The sequence below is a fragment of the Chlorocebus sabaeus genome, chromosome 14 (genome assembly GCF_047675955.1).
Source record: "Chlorocebus sabaeus isolate Y175 chromosome 14, mChlSab1.0.hap1, whole genome shotgun sequence".
Taxonomy (NCBI): Eukaryota; Metazoa; Chordata; class Mammalia; order Primates; family Cercopithecidae; genus Chlorocebus; species Chlorocebus sabaeus.
Window position 1 is genome coordinate 14,510,708 of NC_132917.1, and position 27,058 is coordinate 14,537,765.

General features: G+C 39.4%; 1 long non-coding RNA gene across 2 annotated transcripts in view; it reads right to left on the reverse strand.

The window, feature by feature from the left end:
- Positions 1-27,058, reverse strand: part of LOC119627072 (uncharacterized) — a 316,279-nt gene that overhangs the window by 113,018 nt on the left and 176,203 nt on the right. For both annotated transcript variants that reach the window (XR_012095487.1, XR_005243110.2), the window contains exon 2: positions 15,541-15,654. This is a non-coding gene — a long non-coding RNA (uncharacterized lncRNA). The remainder of the gene's footprint in view (positions 1-15,540; positions 15,655-27,058) is intronic.

Consider the following 27,058-nt stretch of genomic DNA (forward strand, 5'->3'; position numbering starts at 1 on the left):
ACTGGTGTGAGATGGTATCTCATTGTGGTTTTGATTTGCATTTCTCTGATGGCCAGTGATGATGAGCATTCTTTCATGTGTCTGTTGGCTGTATGAATGTCTTCTTTTGAGAAATGTCTGTTCATATCCTTTGCCCACTTTTGGATGGGGTTGTTTGTTTTTTTCTTGTAAATTTGTTTGAGTTCTTTGTAGGTTCTGGATATTAGCCCTTTGTCAGATGAGTAGATTGCAAAAATTTTCTCCCATTCTGTAGGTTGCCTGCTCACTCTGATGGTAGTTTCTTTTGCTGTGCAGAAGCTCTTTAGTTTGATGAGATCCCATTTGTCAATTTTGGCTTTTGCTGCCGTTGCTTTTGGTGTTTTAGACATGAAGTCTTTGCCCATGCCTATGTCCTGAATGGTACTACCTAGGTTTTCCTCTAGGATTTTTATGGTATTAGGTCTAACATTTAAGTCTCTAATCCATCTTGAATTAATTTTCGTATAAGGAGTAAGGAAAGGATCCAGTTTCAGCTTTCTACTTATGGCTAGCCAGTTTTCCCAGCACCATTTATTAAATAGGGAATCCTTTCCCCATTTCTTGTTTCTCTCAGGTTTGTCAAAGATCAGATGGCTGTAGATGTGTGGTATTATTTCTGAGGACTCTGTTCTGTTCCATTGGTCTATATCTCTGTTTTGGTACCAGTACCATGCTGTTTTGGTTACTGTAGCCTTGTAGTATAGTTTGAAGTCAGGTAGCGTGATGCCTCCAGCTTTGTTCTTTTGACTTAGGATTGTCTTGGAGATGCGGGCTCTTTTTTGGTTCCATATGAACTTTAAAGCAGTTTTTTCCAATTCTGTGAAGAAGCTCATTGGTAGCTTGATGGGGATGGCATTGAATCTATAAATTACCTTGGGCAGTATGGCCATTTTCACGATATTGATTCTTCCTATCCATGAGCATGGTATGTTCTTCCATTTGTTTGTGTCCTCTTTGATTTCACTGAGCAGTGGTTTGTAGTTCTCCTTGAAGAGGTCCTTTACATCCCTTGGAAGTTGGATTCCTAGGTATTTTATTCTCTTTGAAGCAATTGTGAATGGAAGTTCATTCCTGATTTGGCTCTCTGTTTGACTGTCACTGGTGTATAAGAATGCTTGTGATTTTTGCACATTAATTTTGTATCCTGAGACTTTGCTGAAGTTGCTGATCAGCTTAAGGAGATTTTGGGCTGAGACAATGGGGTTTTCTAAATATACAATCATGTCGTCTGCAAACAGGGACAGTTTGACTTCTTCTTTTCCTAACTGAATCCCCTTGATTTCTTTCTCTTGCCTGATTGCCCTAGCCAGAACTTCCAACACTATGTTGAATAGGAGTGGTGAGAGAGGGCATCCCTGTCTTGTGCCAGTTTTCAAAGGGAATTTTTCCAGTTTTTGCCCATTCAGTATGATATTGGCTGTGGGTTTGTCATAAATAGCTCTTATTATTTTGAGGTACATTCCATCAATACCGAATTTATTGAGCGTTTTTAGCATGAAGGGCTGTTGAATTTTGTCAAAAGCCTTTTCTGCATCTATTGAGATAATGATGTGGTTCTTGTCTTTGGTTCTGTTTATATGCTGGATTATGTTTATTGATTTGCGAATGTTGAACCAGCCTTGCATCCCAGGGATGAAGCCCACTTGATCATGGTGGATTAGCTTTTTGATGTGCTGCTGAATCCGGTTTGCCAGTATTTTATTGAGGATTTTTGCATGGATGTTCATCAGGGATATTGGTCTAAAATTCTCTTTTTTTGTTGTGTCTCTGCCAGGCTTTGGTATCAGGATGATGTTGGCCTCATAAAATGAGTTAGGGAGGATTCCCTCTTTTTCTATTGATTGGAATAGTTTCAGAAGGAATGGTACCAGCTCCTCCTTGTACCTCTGGTAGAATTCAGCTGTGAATCCATCTGGTCCTGGACTTTTTTTGGTTGGTAGGCTATTAATTATTGCCTCAATTTCAGAGCCTACTATTGGTCTATTCAGGGATTCAACTTCTTCCTGGTTTAGTCTTGGAAGAGTGTAAGTGTCCAGGAAATTATCCATTTCTTCTAGATTTTCCAGTTTATTTGCGTAGAGGTGTTTATAGTATTCTCTGATGGTAGTTTGTATTTCTGTGGGGTCGGTGGTGATATCCCCTTTATCATTTTTAATTGCGTCGATTTGATTCTTCTCTCTTTTCTTCTTTATTAGTCTTGCTAGTGGTCTGTCAATTTTGTTGATCTTTTCAAAAAACCAACTCCTGGATTCATTGATTTTTTGGAGGGTTTTTTGTGTCTCTATCTCCTTCAGTTCTGCTCTGATCTTAGTTATTTCTTGCCTTCTGCTAGCTTTCGAATGTGTTTGCTCTTGCTTCTCTAGTTCTTTTAATTGCGATGTTAGAGTGTCAATTTTAGATCTTTCCTGCTTTCTCTTGTGGGCATTTAGTGCTATAAATTTCCCTCTACACACTGCTTTAAATGTGTCCCAGAGATTCTGGTATGTTGTATCTTTGTTCTCATTGGTTTCAAAGAACATCTTTATTTCTGCCTTCATTTCGTTATGTACCCAGTAGTCATTCAGGAGCAGGTTGTTCAGTTTCCATGTAGTTGAGCGGTTTTGATTGAGTTTCTTAGTCCTGAGTTCTAATTTGATTGCACTGTGGTCTGAGAGACAGTTTGTTATAATTTCTGTTCTTGTACATTTGCTGAGGAGTGCTTTACTTCCGATTACGTGGTCAATTTTGGAGTAAGTACGATGTGGTGCTGAGAAGAATGTATACTCTGTTGATTTGGGGTGGAGAGTTCTATAGATGTCTATTAGGTCTGCTTGCTGCAGAGATGAGTTCAATTCCTGGATATCCTTGTTAACTTTCTGTCTCGTTGATCTGTCTAATGTTGACAGTGGAGTGTTGAAGTCTCCCATTATTATTGTATGGGAGTCTAAGTCTCTTTGTAAGTCTCTAAGGACTTGCTTTATGAATCTGGGTGCTCCTGTATTGGGTGCATATATATTTAGGATAGTTAGCTCTTCCTGTTGAATTGATCCCTTTACCATTATGTAATGGCCTTCTTTGTCTCTTTTGATCTTTGATGGTTTAAAGTCTGTTTTATCAGAGACTAGTATTGCAACCCCCACTTTTTTGTGTTCTCCATTTGCTTGGTAGATCTTCCTCCATCCCTTTATTTTGAGCCTATGTATGTCTCTGCGTGTGAGATGGGTCTCCTGAATACAGCAGACTGATGGGTCTTGACTCTTTATCCAGTTTGCCAGTCTGTGTCTTTTAATTGGAGCATTTAGTCCATTTACATTTAAGGTTAAGATTGTTATGTGTGAACTTGATCCTGCCATTATGATATTAACTGGTTATTTTGCTCGTTAGTTGATGCAGTTTCTTCCTAGCCTCGATGGTCTTTACATTTTGGCATGTTTTTGCAATGGCTGGTACCGGTTGTTCCTTTCCATGTTTAGTGCTTCCTTCAGGGTCTCTTGTAAGGCAGGCCTGGTGGTGACAAAATCTCTAAGCATTTGCTTATCTGTAAAGGATTTTATTTCTCCTTCACTTATGAAACTTAGTTTGGCTGGATATAAAATTCTGGGTTTAAAATTCTTTTCTTTAAGAATGTTGAATATTGGCCCCCACTCTCTTCTGGCTTGAAGAGTTTCTGCCGAGAGATCTGCTGTTAGTCTGATGGGCTTCCCTTTGTGGGTAACCCGACCTTTCTCTCTGGCTGCCCTTAAGATTTTTTCCTTCATTTCAACTTTGGTGAATCTGGCAATTATGTGTCTTGGAGTTGCTCTTCTCGAGGAGTATCTTTGTGGCGTTCTCTGTATTTCCTGGATTTGAATGTTGGCCTGCCCTACTAGGTTGGGGAAGTTCTCCTGGATGATATCCTGAAGAGTGTTTTCCAACTTGGTTCCATTTTCCCCGTCACTTTCAGGCACCCCAATCAGACGTAGATTTGGTCTTTTTACATAATCCCATACTTCTTGCAGGCTTTGTTCATTTCTTTTTCTTCTTTTTTCTTTTGGTTTCTCTTCTCGCTTCATTTCATTCATTTGATCCTCCATCGCTGACATTCTTTCTTCCAGTTGATCGAGACGGTTACTGAAGCTTGTGCATTTGTCACGTATTTCTCGTGCCATGGTTTTCGTCTCTTTCATTTCGTTTGTGAGCTTCTCTGCATTAATTACTCTAGCCATCAATTCTTCCACTTTTTTTTCAAGATTTTTAGTTTCTTTGCGCTGGGTACGTAATTCCTCCTTTAGCTCTGAGAAATTTGATGGACTGAAGCCTTCTTCTCTCATCTCGTCGAAGTCATTCTCTGTCCTGCTTTGATCCGTTGCTGGCGATGAGCTGCGCTCCTTTGCCAGGGGAGATGCGCTCTTATTTTTTGAATTTCCAGCTTTTCTGCCCTGCTTTTTCCCCATCTTTGTGGTTTTATCTGCCTCTGGTCTTTGATGATGGTGATGTACTGATGGGGTTTTGGTGTAGGTGTCCTTCCTGTTTGATAGTTTTCCTTCTAACAGTCAGGATCCTCAGCTGTAGGTTGTAGCTGTAGGAGATTGCTTGAGGTCAACTCCAGACCCTGTTTGCCTGGGTATCAGCAGCAGAGGCTGCAGAAGATAGAATATTGCTGAACAGCGAGTGTACCTGTCTGATTCTTGCTTTGGAATCTTCCTCTCAGGGGTGTACTCCACCCTGTGAGGTGTGGGGTGTCAGACTGCCCCTAGTGGGGGATGTCTCCCAGTTAGGCTACTCAGGGGTCAGGGACCCACTTGAGCAGGGAGTCTGTCCCTTCTCAGATCTCAACCTCCGTGTTGGGAGATCCACTGCTCTCTTCAAAGCTGTCAGACAGAGTCATTTGCGTCTGCAGAGCTGCTGCGTTTGTTATTATTTACTGTGCCCTGTCCCCAGAGGTGGAGTCTACAGAGACAGGCAGGTTTCCTTGAGCTGCTGTGAGCTCCACCCAGTTCGAGCTTCCCAGCAGCTTTGTTTACCTACTTAAGCCTCAGCAATGGCGGGCGCCCCTCCCCCAGCCTCGCTGCTGCCTTGCCGGTAGATCACAGACTGCTGTGCTAGCAATGAGGGAGGCTCCGTGGGTGTGGGACACTCCCGGCCAGGTGTGGGATATGATCTCCTGGTGTGCCTGTCTGCTTAAAGCGCAGTATTGGGGTGGGAGTTACCCGATTTTCCAGGTGTTGTGTGTCTCAGTTCCCCTGGCTAGGAAAAGGGATTCCCTTCCCCCTTGCCCTTTCCAGGTGAGGCAATGCCTCGCCCTGCTTCAGCTCTCGCTGGTCGGGCTGCAGCAGCTGACCAGCACCGATCGTCTGGCACTCCCCAGTGAGATGAACCTAGTACCTCAGTTGAAAATGCAGAAATCGCCTGTCTTCTGTGTCGCTCGCGCTGGGAGTTGGAGACTGGAGCTGTTCCTATTCGGCCATCTTGCTCCGCCCCCCCCTCCTCTTTCTCTTATAAGGACTCTTGTGATTATATTGAATAATAAAATCCCACGATGATCTCCCCATTTCAAAACCCTTAATTCTGTCTGCAAAGTCTTTTTTGCTACATTTATGGTAACATTTCTGGGTTCCAGAAATTAGCATGTGAACATATTTTGTGGTGGTGAGGGGGTCACTATGTTTCCAACCACATCCAATTACAGACAATGAAACCGAGCTGAAATAAAGTGAATAGCAAACATTTATTGAATGCATATTCTATGCAAGGCATTATTTCAGGTACTTCACATATGTTGACTCAGTTAATCCTCAGAGCAACCTTTTGATGTATCTAAGACACAGAGAAGTTAAATAATTTAGCCAAGACCTCATAGCTGTGAAGGACCAGGGCAGTGGTATAAACCCTGGCCATTTAGTGCCAGAAACCACAATTATAAACACTCCATGGGGTCACTTTTGAAGCAATGTAGAAGAGAACTGGTGAATTATTTGAAGAAGAATCTTTGCTCCAATAGTCTTTCTTTTCCTGTCATATGCTTAAACCTATGCCTTTATTAGTATTGATAAATTTTTCCCACAGACTATACAGCATAATAATACCCTAGAGTTAGCAACCCTTCAGTAGTGTTTGCCCATATTAGTGTCCTCAGCAAAACACAATGCTGCTACAGAACAATAAGATAATGACTGTCTCACAATCAGTTGGAGTCTGAAGCTCTGGTCTAATTACTATTTAGATACTCAAGTTTGATGCAGCTTAACGTATCTACTTGGAAGGGAAATTGTTCTTAATTGCCTTCTATTTTGCTCCCCCCAATTTGAAGAATTGGAAGAAAGGTTTTGATAGGTTTTCTTCTGAAAACCTAATTTTCTTACATTTAGGGATGGTTTTGATATAAATTGACTTCCTTCAGTTGATAATGTTTGTTAAATACAGTAGATTCTAGAAGAAAATGAAAAGGCAGAGAAAGTAGCCCAGAAGAAAATTCATAATGAGCTGCTGATAAGATACACAGGGTATTTCTGAATCTTTAGAGTTGGAAGAATTAAATTACTGCTCTGGGTATGTATTTTTTAAGGCAAATATGTATTTGCCTAATCCAATTTCAGCATAATTCATATCCCTGTAACACTCCGAGGACACTGGCATATGGTTACATGAGATATAAATTGGGAGTATGATTAAAAATCACTGGCGTTTCAATTTAAATTATATTTCACAAAATAGACTCCAGGGAAAAATTTCACAAGAAAGACCACAACCCACTGCAGGATGACAGTGGAGAAAATTCTTCTACAAATCTGCATGCATGTGTGTACACACACACACACACACACACACACACACACACTGCAGACCTGACCAGGCACCTTACTCCCCAGGTGAAGTCCTACACCTGACTTTTTCTCAGTAGCCAACCAAGTCTACTTGGTTTCACTTGAAGCCGAAGACCAAAGGTTCTCAGAAGCCATCGTGATTACATATGTTGAACAAAATAACAGCCCATTCTTCTAAAATTTTGGAATCAGAAGGAGAATCTAATCCCAACTATTACTGTTTGACTTTGGGCAACTTAATCTGTCTTCAAAATGACCTTGAAGAAAAAGTGAGAAAAAGTAAATTTGGTGACACATAGTAGAAGCAAAAGCATAATGGATTTTAAGTCAGCAAAACTCTGCTTAGTACTTAGGCCAGGTACCCTGTTGTATTCATCTTTATGTGCCTAGAGCTTGGCAGGATTTCTGGCATATACCAAATGCTCAACATATTTTCAGAATTGAAAATAAAGATTTAGGCTTTTCATATTTCTACTCCTAACGCATCTTTAACCCCTCATGGGGATATTACTCCTGAGTGATATAAAAGGGGAAAGGTGAAAAGTAATCATTAAAGATTTTAAGAGAAAAATAAATTCTTCCCTCCTTAATCTTGACAGATGGGAATTTCAAGTTCCTCATTTTGTTTTAAGGCATTAACAAGGAGTTCATAAATCTCAATTACTTCTGTGGAGTTAAAAGCAGCCGCAGATCTTCTAAGCGTGATTCCAATCTCCGAACAGCTCTAGTACCTTTATTAAAACACTGGAGGAAGAGAAAGGCCAAGTAATATTTCAACCTTGAGCTGACATTACAAAAGTGAAAATTTCCTTTTCATTCAAAGTGAAGGAGGAGCATGGATCAGACCGGGTCACCCGCAGGATGCTGTGTCGCACATTAAATTGCACATTACCAGCAGCTTGAGAATTGGCCTCAATGATTTTCTAGCATTGGCCAATCTCCATGCATAATCAATGAAGAAATCAATTAATATTTATATCCCTAACAAAACGTACTGCCTTTTTTTTTCCTGCTAACTACACGCACACACATTTTTTTTTCTCAGATTTACAAATTAAAAATTTAGGAAATTATTTCTCTCCATTACTCCCTGCTGTGATTTGATTCTGTCCCCTGAAGTGTATGTGTTTAAAACATCATCTCCAATACAACAGTGTTGAGTGATAGGGCCTAATAGGAAGTGATCAGGACACGAGGTCTCTGCCCTTATGAATGGGTTAATGCCATTATCTTGAGGGTGGATTAGTTATTGCTGGAGTGGGCTCATTATAAAAGCAAGCTCAGCCCCTCTTGCTCTCTTGTCCTTACGGTTTCCACCATGGGATGATGCAGCACTAAGGCCCTCACCAGATGTGGGCCCCTCAACCTTGGACTTCCCAGCCTCCAGAATTGTAAGAAATACATTTGTTTTCTTTATAAATTACCCAGTCTATGATATTCTACCATAGCAACACAAGATGGACTAAGACATTCCCTAAAATTCAATCAGCCCTTAGCTCTGGTTGATTCTACCTCTCCAATGTCTATCAAGTTTGTCCATTTTCTTATTGGTCTGCCCTGAAACTACTTTTCCAGACTCATTTCACATTTTACTAATCTCTCCTTCTTCCATGCACTCTGGCTATACCTCAGACTATTTTCTTTACCTGGGTATTTTCCCTCCCAAATTCAATCCCCAGTCCCTCTTATTTAATGTTATCCATGCATCAAGATTCAATTCAAACCCAAAGTTCTCTACTCCTAAATAGAACTAAACCTTCTATTCTCTGCTGTCCTTCATCTCTTAGGTTACATTGTACTATAGTTACTTGTATCCAAGAGGCAATATGATGTAGTGGAAAGAGCAGGCACTCTAAAGTCAGAGAGTCATAGATTCATAAGCTCAGCTCTGTCACCTCTTAGCTGTGGAAGTTTAAGTAAGTCACTAAACCTCTCTTAAATTCCATTGTTTTCTTATCTATAAGAATTGCATGACAACGTTCACCTCATAGGATTATTGCGAGGATCAAAATAAATTAAATATGCTAAATGTACTAAAGTGGTACATAGCAGGTAATCATAAACCACTTGTTGTTATTATTGTTACTGGTATTACTACCATTGTGTTTTTATTACCTCCCAAAAGGATATTAGCTCTCTGAGAATAAGAATTATAACTTGATCACACTTCTATGCCTTATGGCACCAGGCCCACTGACTTTCAAATCTTAGTGCTCAACAAATATTAATTAAACTAATTTTGAGTTCTTCTTCTGAGACCCCTGCTATCTAACATATGTTGTGTGACACTTATAAGGAAGATATTAATCTCCATAGTTAAGATGATAATCATAGTAATTCACAAGATTGCTTTGGGGATTAAACGGAACAATCTTTATAAATTATAAGGTGCTACACAAATGTTGGAAATTCTCTAGGGGAGAAAATGCTACATAAAGGATATCTTAAGAAGTGGATCTGTTTAAAGGTAAGGTGAAAAGAGCAGGTAAAATTGAGCACCTTAGCGGAGGTCTCTGTAAGTGCCACATACCAAGGGGCAGCAAGGAGACCAATCTAATGTGCATAGAGATGGTATGAAGACCAGCAAGTAGTTTGGCATTTTGCTGGGCAGGGGGCAGTGGTGGTGGCTCCTCTTCCTGCAGGGTGACAGATGAGAAATCTCTGGTGAATCCAGCACAAAGAGTCAATGCACACAGAAGGTTGACACATTCTATTCTGGGTGTGGGAACCCACAGGAGTTCTGTTTGAATGTCAGATAGGATATGAAAGAGCATATTCAAACTGTGAGGCAGATGTAGTGGATACCTGGAAAACAAACTTGTTAATTAAAACTGATTAATTATTAAAATGGTTTTTAACCATGATGCTAGGCCCTAGTGTTACAGAAATGAGTGAACTCACATTTCCTATCTTCAGTATCCTAGGGGAGGAAACAAATGTTTAAATTATCAAGTGCAATAAAGTTTTCTCAATGTTATTATAAAATTCTGTGTGGGATTGAGTAGGGGCATGGTGGACCAAGTATTTGGTGTTAAAAGAAAAACTTGAGACAAATTAAATTTAGCAGAGTTTATTTGAGCAAAGACTCATGAATTGAGTACCACTAAGAACTAGGGGAGGTTCAGAGAGTGTCACCCATCAATGTGGTCAGGCAGTATTTGTACAGAAAAAGGATGTGGGACAGAGAAACAGCTTAATTGGTTACAGCTTGTCATTTGCCTTATATGGAGATGGTCTGATCGGTTGGCAGCTTTAATTGGCTGAAGCTCAACTCCTATGATTGACTGAGATTCAGCTGTTTGTTACAAGAATATACTCTTAGGTTGCATTTTGTTTACATATTAAGTAAGGTTTCAGTTTTCTATGTAGGAATTCAAACTATGGAGGGAGCTTTAGGTCAAATTTAAGTTAATTTAACATTAGTAATACTTGATAATAGCAACAGAGGTTTCATAAATATTATAATCCCTAATTTTGGGGTAAAGCATGGGGAAAAGGTGTAACAGGAAAATAAGCAGCAGGAATGAAGGATGGTATGTTGTGTTAATTGCAACAGTTTGATTTAGCTAAGTGAGGCAGAAGCAGTGAGAGGTGCAGCTGAAATGACTGACAGGGATGAGATCATGGAGAACCTCTTATAACAAGAAATGTAGACAGGGTTTCCACCAGCAGGTGATGGGAAGCTGCTGAAGGATTTTAATCAAAAGAATAACATGAGCCGATTTGTGTTTTAAAAAGATTGCAATGGAACGGAGGCAGTAAATGCTCAATGCTATTTTGTTAATTAATGGAAGAATGGATATCAGGTTTTTTTTTCTTTTTAAGCCCTTCAAGCATCCCACACAGTGGCAGGTATTCTACAAGTTAAAGGAGATGTGTATATACAAAATATTTCCTCAGAGGCCAGTAAGTGCTGGATTAGTTGAGTAAAGCTCCATAAGGAAAGAAATATTTGAGTTGGGCTGTGAATAAATATCAAGAGAGTGATCTGAGGAGGAAGTAAAATTGGGCACCTGAGTGGAGGTCTCTCTAAGTGTCATGTATTACATTTATCATCGAATAAGAGAGAAGGGAAATATGGATGCTCAACCTCCTCTCCAAATCTGATTCCTCATCTGTAAAATGCAGACGATTATCAAGTCTACCTTACGTAACTGTTAGGAGTAAATGATTAAATGTGTATTAAGAAAAAGCATAATTCCTAGCACAAAATATGTTTTTAATCAGTGGTATTTATTCAAATGGAAGGAGATGAGTAGATTTGAGACATACTGGAAAAAATGTAGTTTTAAGTCAAATTGATTAATATTGTGTAGGACTAACCATGAGCTAGTCTTGGTACAGTCTTTTTTGTGTATTACAGTATATCATATAACCCCTGGAACAGATTTATGGGTTAGGTACTATTATGGTTTCTATTTTATACCCGAGAAAATTGTGTTTTAGAGATAAGTAATTAATTCAAGATCAGACAGATATAAGAGGCAAAGCCAAGACTGAAACAGTCTGTCTAATTCCAAAGTTTATTGTCTCAACCACTATATTATACCAGCTCTGATATTTACTTGCTATAGTACCGTGGGCAAACATTAGCCATTACGGGCCAGTTGCTTCATCCACTTCCTCTACCCCCTGAGCATACCACCAGACAATATTTCTCCATTACAACTGAGATTGGCCATATGATGGAGTTATGGCCAAAGGCATATGAGCAGAAGTAATGTGTGCTATAACTGCCAGAAATAGTTGAGTCAGAGTGAGTGGGTGTTAGCTACTATTGACAACATTTTTAAAGGCACTACAGTAAATGAACTCAAGTAAGAATTGATTAGTTTAGAAGCAGAAATAAAAGAGAACAGAGAAAATTCAAAAATACAAAGCTCACAGAATTAGAATGCCAACTTTTTTGGTTCTAAGATACTATATTTAATTAATTATAAGACATACACTTTTCACATTTTAATATCTTTGACTATGGAATGGTCCTTAAAATTTCTATCATCTCATAGTCGCTGTTGACTATGTGATGAGTGTGACACAGTTGTCACTGCCTGCACATGTGTAAATGTGCTACTTATTCCTGTGCTTTATTGAATAACAGCATCTCTTAAATATTTCAACCAGTAAACCATTAATGGCAATTTGAGGAAGAAATACGAATAAAGGTTGTTATGTGAATGCCTTCTCCTGACAGGTAGATAAAGCTTCTAAAAATTTAAAAAGAAAAATGAAAAAGTGTCAGCATTAAAACATACACAGCAATTATTACCAGCTTGGAAGAAAATCTTGGGGACAATAATGGAGTACTTTAAAAAAAGTACTGTCAATAATTTTGATGACATAGAAGATGATATTGCATGAAACAACACAGGTATCCACAAATATTAGTCAGAAATTGATTTTTAAAATTTAATGATGAATGCATAGAATTTTTGAAATGATTTCACCAATTTCCTTACTTTCATTTGCCTCATTTTTTATTTATAAAATGATACATAATATAAAAATATATGTCTCAACTTCCTTTCTGATAAAGCTGAATAAAGTCCTATCAAACAATCTTCCAGGGAATAACAAGTATAAACTTCATAAAAAGTACAAAACACACTGTAGGATTAAGAAAAGACACTGGAAAACAATCAAAAGTGGGTATTTTCTAGAGAGGGGTTGACAACTTGGAAGAACACAATAAGATGAATTTATTAGTTTTATAGTTTTAACCTGAGAGAAGACCTCAAACAGTTCACTCTATACAGAAAACCTGTATTTTTTTCTAGACTAGAGAGACTCAGAGGACAGAATTTACATAAACCACAGCAGCTGTAAAGTGAAGGGAAACTTCCAGAAAGATGAGAGGCAAAGCCTTAACTTCTATGCATATACTCTGCTCCAAACCTCTGGCTGAACTCTAAGTTTTGCATACATAGGGAAAACTTCAGGCACTCAAGCTAAGGACAAATGAACTGAACTAAAGTTTGAGTTACCAATGGAATGCCAACAGAAAGACAGTTTGAGCCCAATCAAGTAAATTGTCAGCTAAAACCACCAGAAAAAGAACATTTTTTTAGGAATACTACAACAGAATCTAAAGTTTTCATCACATAAAAATTCCAATGTCCTAGATATCATAAAAACATTCTTCACAAAAAAAGAGGAAAATATGATCTTTGAATCAGATAGATGAGAGTTTAAGTCTTAGGACTAGCCATGGGATCTTGGACAAGTTTCTTAATTTTCCTAAGCTTATAATTTCTTATCTAAAGTCTTTTTAATTTAAAAAAAGAAACTGAAGTCAACCTCATTTTATGAAGTCTCGTGAGAATCACAGGCAATAATGCATAGAGTACCTGCCACATGATAGCCTTAATCTGATATTAATAAAGCGCTAGGTCAACTTTGAGGGGTAGGTTGGAGCTCATCTTCCAAAGATATGAATTAGTGATGTTTGTATAAACTAATTAAATTAACAGAGAGAAATTCAATGACACATGTTGGAAATTGGTTTGACGTTATAAGATTTTGACACCATTTATTCCATCTTGAGTTGGATTACCTAGAGAAATATGCCTTCTCTAGTTCTTAGGAGATCTAGACTAATCTGGTTATCTCCTTCATCCTCAGTGAAATAGTCATTGGAAATTATTCAGTATTTATTAAGTGATCTGTTTAGAAAAGACGTTTGGAAAAAGAGGGAGACTTCCTTGGGAATTAAAAGTGTGTTTGTTAACATTCAAAACATAAAAGATTATAAAATTAATACATTTTAGTAAATATATAGTTTCCCACCTAGCTTACTATCTAGTGCTATACTATCACCGATGACCAGTGCATAGTTTCTATTTAGATTGATCAGACTTTCAGAGCAGTTGAACAAAGCTTTCCAGTGATTCTTCAACAGGACAACACAGTACATTAGAAATAGTTGGAATGTGGAATTAGATTAATAGTTGTATCCCAGTTCATTTATTTACTAGCTGTGTAGCTTAGAAAAATGTTTTAACCTCTTTGAGTCGCAGGTAAAATAAGGTTATAGAAACTTCCCTACAGTTCTTTATATGTATGTATTATGTGTGTGAGGACAAAGTGAAATAATAACTATAAAGATGATGTATAGGTGCTTACAATTTCCATTGAGGAAACACCAAGAGGCAAGATTCTCAAGTTCAGATGTACTATGGGTGGAAAAAAAGTGAAAATGTTTGGAGACTTTTCTAAATCCTTCTCATCTTTGTTTCCTATTAACTCCCCAGATAAGAATCAGGGTGACTTTAATAGCACATTACTCACCTCATCTCTTCTTTATTCCTTATCTTTCCTCAGAGTTCACCCAGCTTCACAGAAAAGTCTGAAGGCAATGCTATGGGTTGAATGGTGTGAACCTAGACTTTTCATCCCTTTGCCAAATGCCAGCTCCAGAACTACCATGCTCTGCCTGGTTATCACCTTCCCAATAGACCACCCTTCTAAGCACTTGATAGTTGCATATGGTTTCTATTTGTCCTAAGTGTTGACTTTTAAATGACTTTCCATTTCATTTTTTTTTAATCTCTTATAGAATCAAAAGGAACAAATATTTGAAACCCAGTAGCAGGACAGTGTTTCTGATATGCACTGAATGGCCTTGTCATTTTCTTGACTGTTTTTAGGCTCGCTAAGATTTAAACCTAAAGTGTCTTCTTTAAAACATCTCCACTCCTTTAAAACATTAATCATCAATTAGAACACATTCAGCAAGACCACTGACACTTTTCACACCATGAATTGAATTCTTTTTGTAATAGAAAACTAAACCAATATCTTATTGTCATATCAAATTCAGTTATTTTTGCTCAAGTTCAATTTAGAACAAAGGTCAACTGAAAAATGAAACAAAACAAAAGTCAGATAACAACCAGAAGAGAATTTTAAGTTGAGAAGGTATGTTGTGTTAACTTGCTAGTAACTGGCCATGCCATCCAGGACTTAATCTTTATTCAAAGTGTTCTGTGATACTGTTTTGTACTGAAAAGGTCCTAGCAGGTTAAAGAAAAGGGTACTTGCTGCATGCTAGGGGACAATGATGGTGAATTCTGGATGATCAATTGGGTCCATCTAGATTCAATCATTTATTGTTAAAAATCACCTCAATAGGTTCTTTATTGAAATTGTATAAACAAGACTTCTGTATTCATCTCCTAGGGCTACTATAACAAATTATCACAAACTGAGTGGCCAACAGAAATGTGTTGTTTCACAATTCTGGAGGCAAGAAGTCTGAAATCGTGGTGTGGGCAGGGCTGCTGCCTTCTGGGACCTCTAGGGGAGAATCTGTTTCATGGCTCTCTCTAGCTTCTGGTGGCCATGGGCCATCCTTCCTGTTGCTTGGCTTGTTGGCACATCATTCTGATGTTGGCCTCCACCTTCATGTGGGGTTCTACCTGTGTGTCTTCTCTGTTCCCTGTGTCTTCTTCTTGTCTGATAGTGGATTCAGAGCCTGTCCTAGTCTAGTTTGATATTATCTTAAATTATATCGGCAAAGACCCTATTTCTAAATAAAGTCACATTCTGAGATTCTGGGTGAACCTAAATTATGAGGACATGACTCAATCCAGTACAGCTTTTCTTGGGAAAAATGAAAACATGTGACTGGGATATATGCACAAAGTAATTCTATCCACTTTGATTCTGCTATCTAGGGAAAATAAAAAAGGTGGCAATGGGGGGTGGGAGGAGCTTGCCTTGGTAACCAGAAAGTACTCACTGCGGTGGCTGTAGCTTTCTTTAACTCTATGTGTTGACCGGAAGGCCACGCTTCTAAGCAACTAGGAAAGTTTTCCAGGTCTGTAACCTCTCTCTCCACCTGCTCTTACTTTTCCTGTGGCAACAAGAAGAGAGAAAGGCTGATGTCAGGTTCTTTCTCAATGGGTACATTAAACTGCTGGGACTCAATAAGAGTCCTCAACTGTGTAGTTCCACCAGCATTATCCCCAGGGGAACCGAAATAATGAATGACAGTGCCTTGCATAGTACTAGTACAGAGAAAGAACTGGATTTATTTTTATCAAATCTAAATATGAGACATTTCTTTCAAGAAGAACCTTACATTGTGAAAAAAAAGAGAGTTGAGTAAATTGGCTGATGATCTGGTAAGAAATGACTCTATTTACAAATTCAGTTGAATGAGAATTTCCCACACCACTTTCATGGAACAAACTGTATATGTTGCAGAATCGATAACCCATGCTAAGGGTTTAAATTGAATTTGTCTGGTCTGCATATAAAATATGCTGATTCTGAGCAACCTCTTGTGCCTAACTCCATATTCTTCTAATTTACTTGCCTCTTTACAGTTTTAAAGATATTAGAGATCACAAGTGTACCAGTGAACAAATGGTAATAATGATATCTACCATTATTTCTTGAACACCTCCTGTATTCCAAGCACTGTAATTTACATTCAACATATATTGCTAAATTCAACCTCTGAGGCAAGAGTTATCATCTCAATTTTGTAAATGAGGAAATTTAGGCTTTTAAACACTGTGTTTTTTTTTCCATCATGCTACACTGCCTCACCATTCCTGACACAGATAGGGGTGAGATGTCGTATAAGGCCTACTCAAAATACTGGCCCCTATCTCATCAGGACCACAAAGTTAATACTTTCTAATGTAACATTCATATCATTTGTCAAATTTTTGTTATTCCCTTGAACAAAATCAAAGTGAATTACTTAATCTCTCTAAAGCCTCAGTTTCCTCATCTGTCAGGTAGGAAAAATAATGCTCATCCTCCAGGGTGGTCATATAGAAGGTTGTACTAAGAAGAGCTCAATAAACTGAGATTATTTTTATGTTCACTGGTCCACCATTCAGAGAGGCTACTTTGACACCTCTTTCCCAAAATATCATATCGTAGTCATCACCTGTCTCTGAGAGCAGGGTGTGCAGGTGGTTAGGTGATAGGACATGGAGCTGGGAGAGAAGGGGCTTAGGGCCACAGATAATCTTCAATAATTTCAACAAGTTATTGAAATCACCTTGTGAGCATGTAAATTATTCTGTCCTTCTAGTTAAATTTCCAGATGGTGCTGCGTTAGGATAACTTGGAACTCACAGCTTCTGCTGCTGCACAGGAGAGATGCGGCTGGGGTCAGACAGCAGGACCCCAGTCATATATATTCAAGGCACTTCCAAGATCTAGCCTAGTGACTTCTTTATTAATTATACAAATAAACTACTTCATTGAGAATAAATATATTGCAACAGTAATCTGCAGCAGGAAAATTTTGTTCACTGATTTCTCAGTTTAAATATATAACATCTGAATCCCCCTGCTCTCACAGACTGTTAGATTTGGAAAAGACTTTAGAGATAATTTCATTTAAAAATAAATATTCACTTTATGGATAGGATAATTAGAGCTCATGGTTAAATGGTTTGCCAAAGATCACAGAGTTAATTTAGACAGAGTTAAACCTAGAAACTCAGTTTTATTTATTTATTTTTAAATATGAAGATACCCTCAAGACAGGGTTTCTCAACCACGGTGCTATTGGCATTTTGGGGCTGGATGATAATTTGTTGCGGGGGGATGTCATGTGCACTGTGGGATGTTTAACAGCCTCTCCCTGCTCAAGAGATGCTGGGAACAACCTCCAGCCCCCAGCATCACAATCTGAAATGTCTCTACATGTTGCCCATGAGTAAAATCACTCCAGTTGAGGAGGACTACCTTAAGACTTATTCTGGAAATCAAATGAAATAATGAACATGCTTCATAATGAACTGTTGCTTAACAATGAAGTATTGGACATTTACCAGTGATTGTTATTAGGTCCAAGGATTCCATTATTGAGTTTTGTTTTCACTCTGTCATGTAAGAAGTACTTGGCTGAGGGTGAGATAAACCCCCAGTGTGGAAAAAGGAACAAGAGGGTTCATAGAGCTCATGTGGCCTTTGGAAATAAACCATGGGATCAGCTCAGAATGGATGAGATCAGATATCTACTATGCCTATTATACCCTCGCCCATTCATCTCCAGTCCATTAATTCTCAAGCAGTCCCTCTTCAAGGCTTTTCTGAGGTCTTCACCCTGGGTCTGGGGTTGGTTGCCTTTCTCTGTATTCCCAAGTTTCCTATACATTTCTTAACTGCTGCACTCACCACATGGAGTTACAATGATTTGTTTACGTGCCTGTCTCTCCCTGTAGACATGGATCTTAGAGGAAGTGACTGTGTTTTATTTGTCTTTACATACCTACCAACTCGTGCAATACATGACCTAGAAGATGATCAATTAATATTTGATGAATAGGTAAATGAGTGATGAAATGATTTTTAAAAATAAAATGTGTAAGAGTTCTCCTTTCTCCACATCCATGCCAACATTTTTTATAATAGCCACTCTAATTGGTGTAAGATGTCTCATTGTGGTTTTGATTTGCATTTTCCTAGTAATTAGTGATGTTGATAATTTTTTTCCATATACATGTTGGCCATCTGTATGTCTTCCTTTAAAAACCTTTATTCAGATCTTTTCCCCATTTTAAATTAGATGGTTTGTTTTGCTATTGAATTATCTGAGTTCTTTATATATTCCGGATTCAACCCCTTGTCAGAGGAGTAGTTTGCAAATATTTTCTCCTATTCTGTAAATTGTCTTTTCTCTGATTTTTCCTTTCCTGTGCAGAAGCTTTTTAGTTTGATGTAATCCCACTTGTTTATTTTTGCTTTTGTTGCCTGTGCTTTTGGAGACTTGTCCAAAAATTTCTTGTCCAGACCAATGTCATAAAGCATTTATCCTATGTTTTATCTATTAGTTTCAAATCTTTGGGTCTTACACTTAAGTCCCTAATCCATTTTGAGTTTATTTTTTTGTGTATGATAAATTGTACATATAGTATGTTAGTGGTAATGTAAATTGGCACAACTGTTATGAAAAATAATATGGAGGTTTCTCAAAAAACTATGACCCAGCAATCCTACTATGAGGTATATACCCAAAGAAAATACAATCAGTAGCCAGGCATGGTGGCTTACACCTGCAATCCCAGCACTTTGGGAGGTTGAGGCAGGAGGATCACAAGGTCAGGAGATCGAGACTATCCTGGCTAACATGGTGAAACCCCATTTCTACTAAAAATAAAAAATAAAATAGCCGGGTGTGGTGGTAGGCACCTGTAGTCCCAGCTACTTAGGAGGCTGAGACAGGAGAATGGCATGAACCCAGAAGGCAGAGCTTGCAGTGAGCCGAGATTGTGCCACTGCACTCCAGCCTTGGCGACAGAGTGACTCTGTCTCAAAAAAAAATAAAGAAAGAAAGAAAATACAATCAGTATGTTCAAAGAGATATCTGTAGTCCCATAATTATTGCAGCACTATTCAAAATAGCCAAGATTCGGAATCAACCTAAGTGTCCATTAACAGATGAACAGATAAAGAAAATGTGATATATATGCACAAAGGAAACCATTTGTCCATAAAAAATACTGGAATCATGTTTTTTGTCATAACATAGATGATCCTGGAGGACATTGTTTCGTTGCTGCTGTTGTTGTTGAGACGGAGTTTCACACTGTCGCCTGGGCTGGAGTGCAATGGCACGATCGCTGAAGGATATTCTTAAGTGAAATAAGCCAGCCAAGAAAAACAAACACTGCATGATCTCACGCATACATTGGATCTAAAGAAGTTGATCTCATAGAAGTAGAGAATAGAATAGTGGTTACCAAAGGCTGGAGAAGGTAGGGAACTGGAGGGATAGGAAAAGATTGGTCAGTGGGCCCAAGGTAGAGTCACATAGGAGGAATAAGTTCTGTTGTTCTATTGCACTGTTGGGTGACTATGGATAACAATACTGCATTGTATATTTCAAAATAGCTAGAAGTTAGGATGTGAATGTTCTTACCACAAAGAAATGAAAACGTATCAGGTGATAGACATGATAGGTACCCTAATTTGATTTTTCCGCAATGTATCACAACATCACACTATACCCCATACATATGTACAATTATTATGTGTCAATTAAAAACAAAATAAAATGAATGGATAAGCTTTAGAGATATAAAGTCCATTTACTTTAGATTATGAAAAGAGCAAAGAGTTCCCAGGTCGGGCAAAGCTTTTTCTCTGAATTTAGCTGGACAAAGGAGAAAGTCAGCAGGTAGCTGTCAACAGCATCAATTCAAACAGTGTTCTGAAACATCTCTGAAATTTAAAAAAAAAAATGTGTGCATGTGTGTATTATAAGATGAAATTAATCTACAATATTCTATTTTACGGAGGAGTATGTGGTTAGAGGGAATACTAGTTAAGCAAGGCTCAAGTAATAATAGATGTTCTCTAAATTCCCTTCTTGGGAAGCTAGATCCATTTCCCTGCTAAGTATTATTTAGCCAAGATGGATATGCAAGGTTTGATCAGAGAGGAAGCCCCTGGAACAACAGAGGCTGAGCACAGCCACGGGCTTCTACTTTTATTGCCTCCCTAACCCACCTCATGCCCATGCAGAGCTCAATTTCTCTCAAAAAGTGGTGAGCAAATATTTAAAGAATATCATTCTGGCTGGACTCAGTGTCTCATGCCTGTAATCCCAGCACTTTGGGAGGCCAAGGCAGGTGGATCACTTGAGGCCAGAAGTTCAAGATCTGCCTGGCGAACATGGTGAAACCCCATCTCTAAGATATATATGTATATGAGATTATATATGTACATATATATGTATATACAGCTATATATACATTATATATCATATATATACACACACATATATAAAAATTAGCTGGGCATGGTGGCACATGCCAATAATCCCAGCTACTCAGGAGGCTGAGATCGTGCCACTGTGCTCTAGGCTGGATAACAGAGTGAGACGCTGTCTCAAAAAATAAATAAATAAATAAATAAATACTTGAAGCAAGACCAAATCATTGGCTTGGCCCCAGTTTTAATGTAATTGCCTGTATTATCACAATTAAAGAAAGATCCTGGGATTGTACTGGGAAGAACACAAACAGTGGAAGGTCAGGAAGGGAAGAGCTAGTGAGGGAGACTTTGAAGTAGACATCCAAGGGTTCTGTGGGCCAACGGTGGCCTGTCAGACCCTTAAAAGCATTTATCATCTTGACAGTGGGCATGGAGACTCAGGTTGATGCATGAAGCCATACTCAGTTTATCACACTACCAGTCTTTACCTGACTCCAAGCTTACCAGCAACCTTGACTTCCTGTGTACTTTGTCTATGGGAAGTACATTGTTTAGACCAAAAAGAAGAGTAGGCCTGGCTGACAATTTTCTTTCTCTTGGTAAATGCACAACATTGTTCCTGGTTTACATAAGTGAGTTTACTCAGTAGGAATTGACCTTCCCAAATATGATCAACTCTAGAACATTGGTAAGTTTGAGTTTCTGGACCTGTGGGACTAGAAGGGCTAGATCTGAGACTTCTGTGGTTTCAGCAAAGTAAATACCAAGCAGTGAGGCCTTGTCATGGCCAGTCTTACTCTACCATCACATCGTCCTTGCCAATGTCTTTATCTCCACTTTCCCCGTGGAACACTAAAATATCCATCCTTGGGATTCAGTCCAACTGTTTCATAACAAACTGCAATTATAAACTCCTACATGATGTCACAATAGCATCAGTTCAATCATGATTTTCTTGCCAAGTAAGCTCCCCTGAATATAACTATGATTGTTTTTCTACAGAAATCATTCCATCTGGGATGCATGGGCTCCGAGAAAGCAGTGCATCTCCAAATCTGACAGACATCCAAGACAATTCACTTGAAATTTTGTTATCATTTTTTTGTTTTCTCTTCTTTAAAGTGCCAGTCCTCCCTGAGATTCTGGGAAAGGTTCTGATTTTGTCATTTTAAATCTGTTCTTTCTCTACAAATAAGATCTATTCATTTGCGATTGACAAGTCTTGGAAAATACAAAAGAAAAACTTAGACTGACTAATGCATTTTTAATATTTATGGGCGCAAAGCATATGTGTGTGTTTTGTCTACTGCCTAGTGTTTGGTGGAACTTGGAATGTGAAATAATAGTCGCTTGAAAAACCTATAACTTGTAAGGAACAGAATAAACACTTTCCCAGAATACTCTGCAAAATGATTAGCTCCATATTACCCCGTGCAGGGTAGATTTGGAAGTGCTGCATAAAGGTGAAATGAACACCTGAGTTCTAAATAGTGAGATGATCAACGCAGTCAAGTAAATGTTGAGATCCAGAAATATCTGGTGAGTTTTTACTTCCTCACCTGCCATCTCTCTGCTGTCGCCTTCTTCCAACTAGTGCTCAAATTGGTTTCTTCTAAGCTCAGGGGAAAGAAAAGCTTCTGAGCGGCTCAGCAAATATCCCAGTGTTGCTGACAAAACCAAATAACTAATAGTACTATCTCTTCATTGACAACTGCTGCCTCAGTTATCAGGGTCTGTCAGCTCGCTCCTCTCAGGTGTGCATGCACTTCTGAAACCTGTGCCTCCACCCTGCCATTCGCTGGTCACCTCTAATGGGCAACAGAGCATCTTTGTTACTGTGCATCAACATGAAGTTGTCAAGGAAAATGGCCATCCCTAGGAAAAGGAAAGACAATAAAGCTTCATTCGCAGGATTTTCACAAAGGCGCAGCCACATTTCAAAGCCAAACTACCCGAAGTAAAGGCAGAGCACAGCTGCACCTTCCCAGTGATGGAGCCCAGGAAGTGTCAGGCACATCTGTTAGCTCCTGTTTGGTTTCAGTAGTAAACCTGCCAGAGTTCCCCATCAGCAGTTGTTCAGCTCTGCTGAAGCTGTCGTCTCACCAGGTAATTGAGCTACCTATGATGCTCCACACTACACTTTATTGGGGGAACATAACACTGTGGCAGAGAGTGTTTAAATATTTTCCCCATGGAAGTCACATAGTAACTATTACGGTTGAATTCTTAGATTTCTGTTTTGTAATGACTGCAATTTTTATTGCATTTCTTAGTTTATAAATGACTCTCCTATACATAATCTTTACATTTTAGTCACCAACCAGCAAAAGGTGACTATTGTTATATAAGTGCAGAAAAAAAGGCTCACTGAGGATAAGTAAAATTTACCTCTGATTACTCAAAAAAAGAGAGAGCTAAGACTCCTATCCTGGACCTCCAATTTCAAATCTTGCTCTCTTCCTATCTTGGAACTTATAAAGTCTAAGCAATCAGAAGGCACAGCTCAGCAGCTGTGGTTCCCAGGTTCTAACTTGTTAGGCCTTGTATTCTCCTGCAAAAATTATCCTGAAAATATCTAATTTGGACCTGAGATATTTTTGAGGATTACCGAATCTGCATATTATACAATGTGTACACGCACACACATGCCCCCTTAACAGATATATGTATGTGTGTATTAAACTACTGAGCTTTTAACATTTTTTTTTTCAAGCAAAACCATAATAGACAAGTTAGACATCTGTATAGTACTTGGGAATAAAGATGAGAGATGTGTGGCTCCAAGAACTAGGAGATATAGATGATACCAGATCCAACGTAGCTGCTCCTGTACCAGATCTTACTCAATGATTTTGGCACATCCAAAGAAAGAACATGCCATTTTAAATGAATGGTGAGGCCGGGCGCGGTGGCTCAAGCCTGTAATCCCAGCACTTTGGGAGGCCGAGACGGGCGGATCACGAGGTCAGGAGATTGAGACCATCCTGGCTAACACGGTGAAACCCCGTCCCTACTAAAAAATACAAAAAACTAGCCGGGCGCGGTGGCGGGCGCCTGTAGTCCCAACTACTCAGGAGGCTGAGGCAGGAGAATGGCGGGAACCAGGGAGGCGGAGCTTGCAGTGAGCTGAGATCCGGCCACTGCACTCCAGCCTGGGCGACAGAGCGAGACTCCGTCTCAAAAAAAAAAAAAAAAAAAAGTAATGGTGAACACACAGAAGGGAAAACTGCCATTACTCTAGTGGGAGGAGAAAGTAGAGGACCATTCCTCGCAGGGAGGTTGGTGCCAAAATGCTTCACCCAGCAAATAATAGTTGCAGCAGGCCTGGTGCTGTGTCTGAGTATGCAGAGATACATGAGGCATGGAGGTGTTTTCCCGGAGCTCACAGAAAATAAAGCAAGCAGCTAACAGACCAGTATGGCGCAGTGTGACAAGTGTAATACGAGGGGCACTCAGAGAGCCATGGGAAGCCAGCAGATGGACATTAGTGCAATCAGAGCATTCCAAAGGTTTAAGAAAGAACCTTGGAGGAGAAAATTCTGGGCAAGGAAAACAGTAAGTGTGTCACTAGCACAGTATAAGGAATAAAGAGCATTGATCAGATTTCTGTGTCTGCAGTGAAGGATGCATGGGAGGAAGTGATAAGAGATGGATTTGATGGATTTAGAAAGATAATCTGATGCTGGTCATGAGGTTTTCGTACTGGTCACCAGGCCATGGGGGAAGGGGTGGGGATGGACACAAGTTAAGCCTCTTAAGCTTAAAGTTAAAGGGTATCACCAAATTGCTTTTTAGGAATATTCTCAGCAGCGCACTTAGGATGACTAGAATTGGGTGAGATTGGGAGGTTATTTGTAGCAGGTCTGAAGAGATGTGCTGCAGGTTTGAAGTCAGGAGGTTGCACTAACAATGGAGGAAAGCAGCTGTGAGTGAGTGACACTGTGGGGTAGCCACCCAGCCTGGAGGCTCTGCTGTGTGCTTTCTGCACTCAGACTACATCCACAGAAGCCAAACTGGACCCACTGTCCTGCCTCACTATCTTCCACCCTGGGCCACAGTAAGCGATGCCAGGAATGGACACCTGACTAAAGCTGAACCAGTCAGAAGGCTTCTGTAAGACTTCAGCCTTGAGCTGGGGGAAAGAAACTCCTCTACCTATTAAGACATACAGCAGGCAGCAGACATTTCTCCCAATGACAGGTGACCTCATAGTAGGCGAGAATAAAAGTGACACACTGAACAAAATAAGGGTCCAGAGATGGAAAACAAACTTTTTGGATTCAGACTCTACAAATCCCAGATATGATAAAACCACATCAGCCTTGGACATGCCATCGAGGCCGATTATCCCCTCCTTTTCTGCTTGTTTCTTTCATTTGGGATTTAGTCATTTGCAACTCTCTGAGGTTCTTAAATTAAATACTGGGAATGAGACGAAGTGGGACAGAACTGGGAGACCTGAAAAAAATGGAAATATGGGACACAGAAACAAGAAATGTGGCGGGTGCATCAAGCTTAATATACAGTATATCAGGGTTTGGCAGTTTCTTTCTATAAAGGACAAGTAGTAAGTATTTTAGGCTTGGAAAGCCATTTGGTCTCACTTCAACTACTCACTTCTGCTGCTGTAACATGAAAGCAGTCAGGCATATGTAAATAAATGACAATGGCTGTGTTTCAGTAAAACTTTATTTACAAAGACAGGTGGCTGGTCAGATTTAGCCTGTAGGCCATAACTTTCCAACCCCTAACCCCCACAGTTTACTTTCTTTTGCATTAATTCCAAGCTTATCAAGGACTCTCTTTTTGCCAACTATAGCTCTCATATTATCTTAATATTGAGATAAAGAGGTATTATGGATTAAAGGGACAGTCACTTTCTTACTTGGAAAAGGACATCTCTGATTATCTGTTTAAAAATTGGCATCTGCTTTGTATACCAGTTTTTCAGTACATGAGTGAATATTTGGCCCCAAGTGTTAGCTATCTGTGGATATACCAAGAAAGTGCAGGTTCTGACCCCAGAAGCCTAAGTACCAGAACCCAAGCGATGTCAACTTCATTGAGGCAATGCGCCCAGAGAGGCTGCCTGCCTTCTCCTCCTCATGTCCCCTCTGCCACACAGAGGGCCACCTCCTCTCATGCAAACTTTATCAGAGATTGCACTGTAATAGAAACAATGTTCTTAGTGATTCTGTAAGAAGCAGCAGCATTAAGAAGCATCCTGATATCCTATTTCCAAGAAGTTGAATTTACCCCCTGCCTACTCTTTCTTACACTTTCTGTTGCATCTTAATGGTTTTGACCTTCTGTTCCCCCTGTTTCAAACTGTTAAAAAGTACCAGATGCTAGATTGTTAACTTTGAGCATATCTCTTAGCTTCTCTGAATGCCATGTGCCCATCTGCAAATAGAGGAGCTAATCTCTATCTCACAGGGTCACTTGGAGAATTAAATTAGATAACAAATATGAGAATGTCCATCACTGCAGTGTCTGGCCTGTAGTGCTCAGTGCACACATCATGGTCCTGGAGGCCAGCAGGTGAATTATGCAGCCTCCATGGTCCTTGAGCGGAAGCCCCCATAGAGAGATGCTCAAGGATTATTCATTCAATAGGTTGTTTATTCTGCACATGTGGTCTGGGACCCACTGGAACAGGACTGATCTGACACCCTGCATGACTCTGAAGAAGAGAATCTAGGGAAACCCAGGCATGAGTGCTCTTGTAAATAAATGTAGCAACAGATGGGTGGAGTTAGATATTTTGTCAACATAGAAATCACTTTCCCAAAGTGAGTTTCCCCATCTAAGGATAGCACTCTTAATTTCTACAATTAAAAATACCTGCCATATGTTAAAGTCTCTTTTGTAGCAGCTTTTAAGTGAAACTACACATTCTCCAGAATTGTTTGGTATGTAGAGGCAACAAGTCAGGAGACCTGAATTGTGGTTCACCCTGCCCTGGCTCTCAGCAAGGGGTTCTAACAGAGCACTCTCCACTCCAGACCTCATTTTATTGTGTACAAGTACACAAGTAGATGATTTTTAACACCCTCTGTGTAGTCAATGTCTGACTAAAATATACTGCATTGCATAAAGATGAGACTGAAGAAGAGAGTAACTTTTAGAGAAAAATCCTGTGCATGTCACTGTTGCAGTGGAGTATGAGGGTGTGCATGTGGGAGTTAGGGAGGATGTGTGTTCAGGGCAGGCAGGGTTCAGAAGGGTATGCAGTTTGGGTGCAGCCTTCTAGGATCACCCAGACAGTGACTTAGCACCATGTTCTCCAACTTTGGAGTTAGAGAGGGCAGGGAACTCCCAATGAATATAGCTCAGATGCCTTGTCAGTGACTATGCAATGCCATGACCTTCAGAGCCAGGCAGACCTGGATTCAGATCACAGCTTAGCCACTTACTTCCTTTGTGAACTTTAGAAATTTATCTAATCTCTCTGAGTCTCTGCAAACTCATCTTAAACATCGGCATCATATACTGCATACTTTCCAAGGTTTGTGTGCTGATAATGAGTTTTGAATGATGGCCCATATCACATGACAGGCCCTCAAAAAATG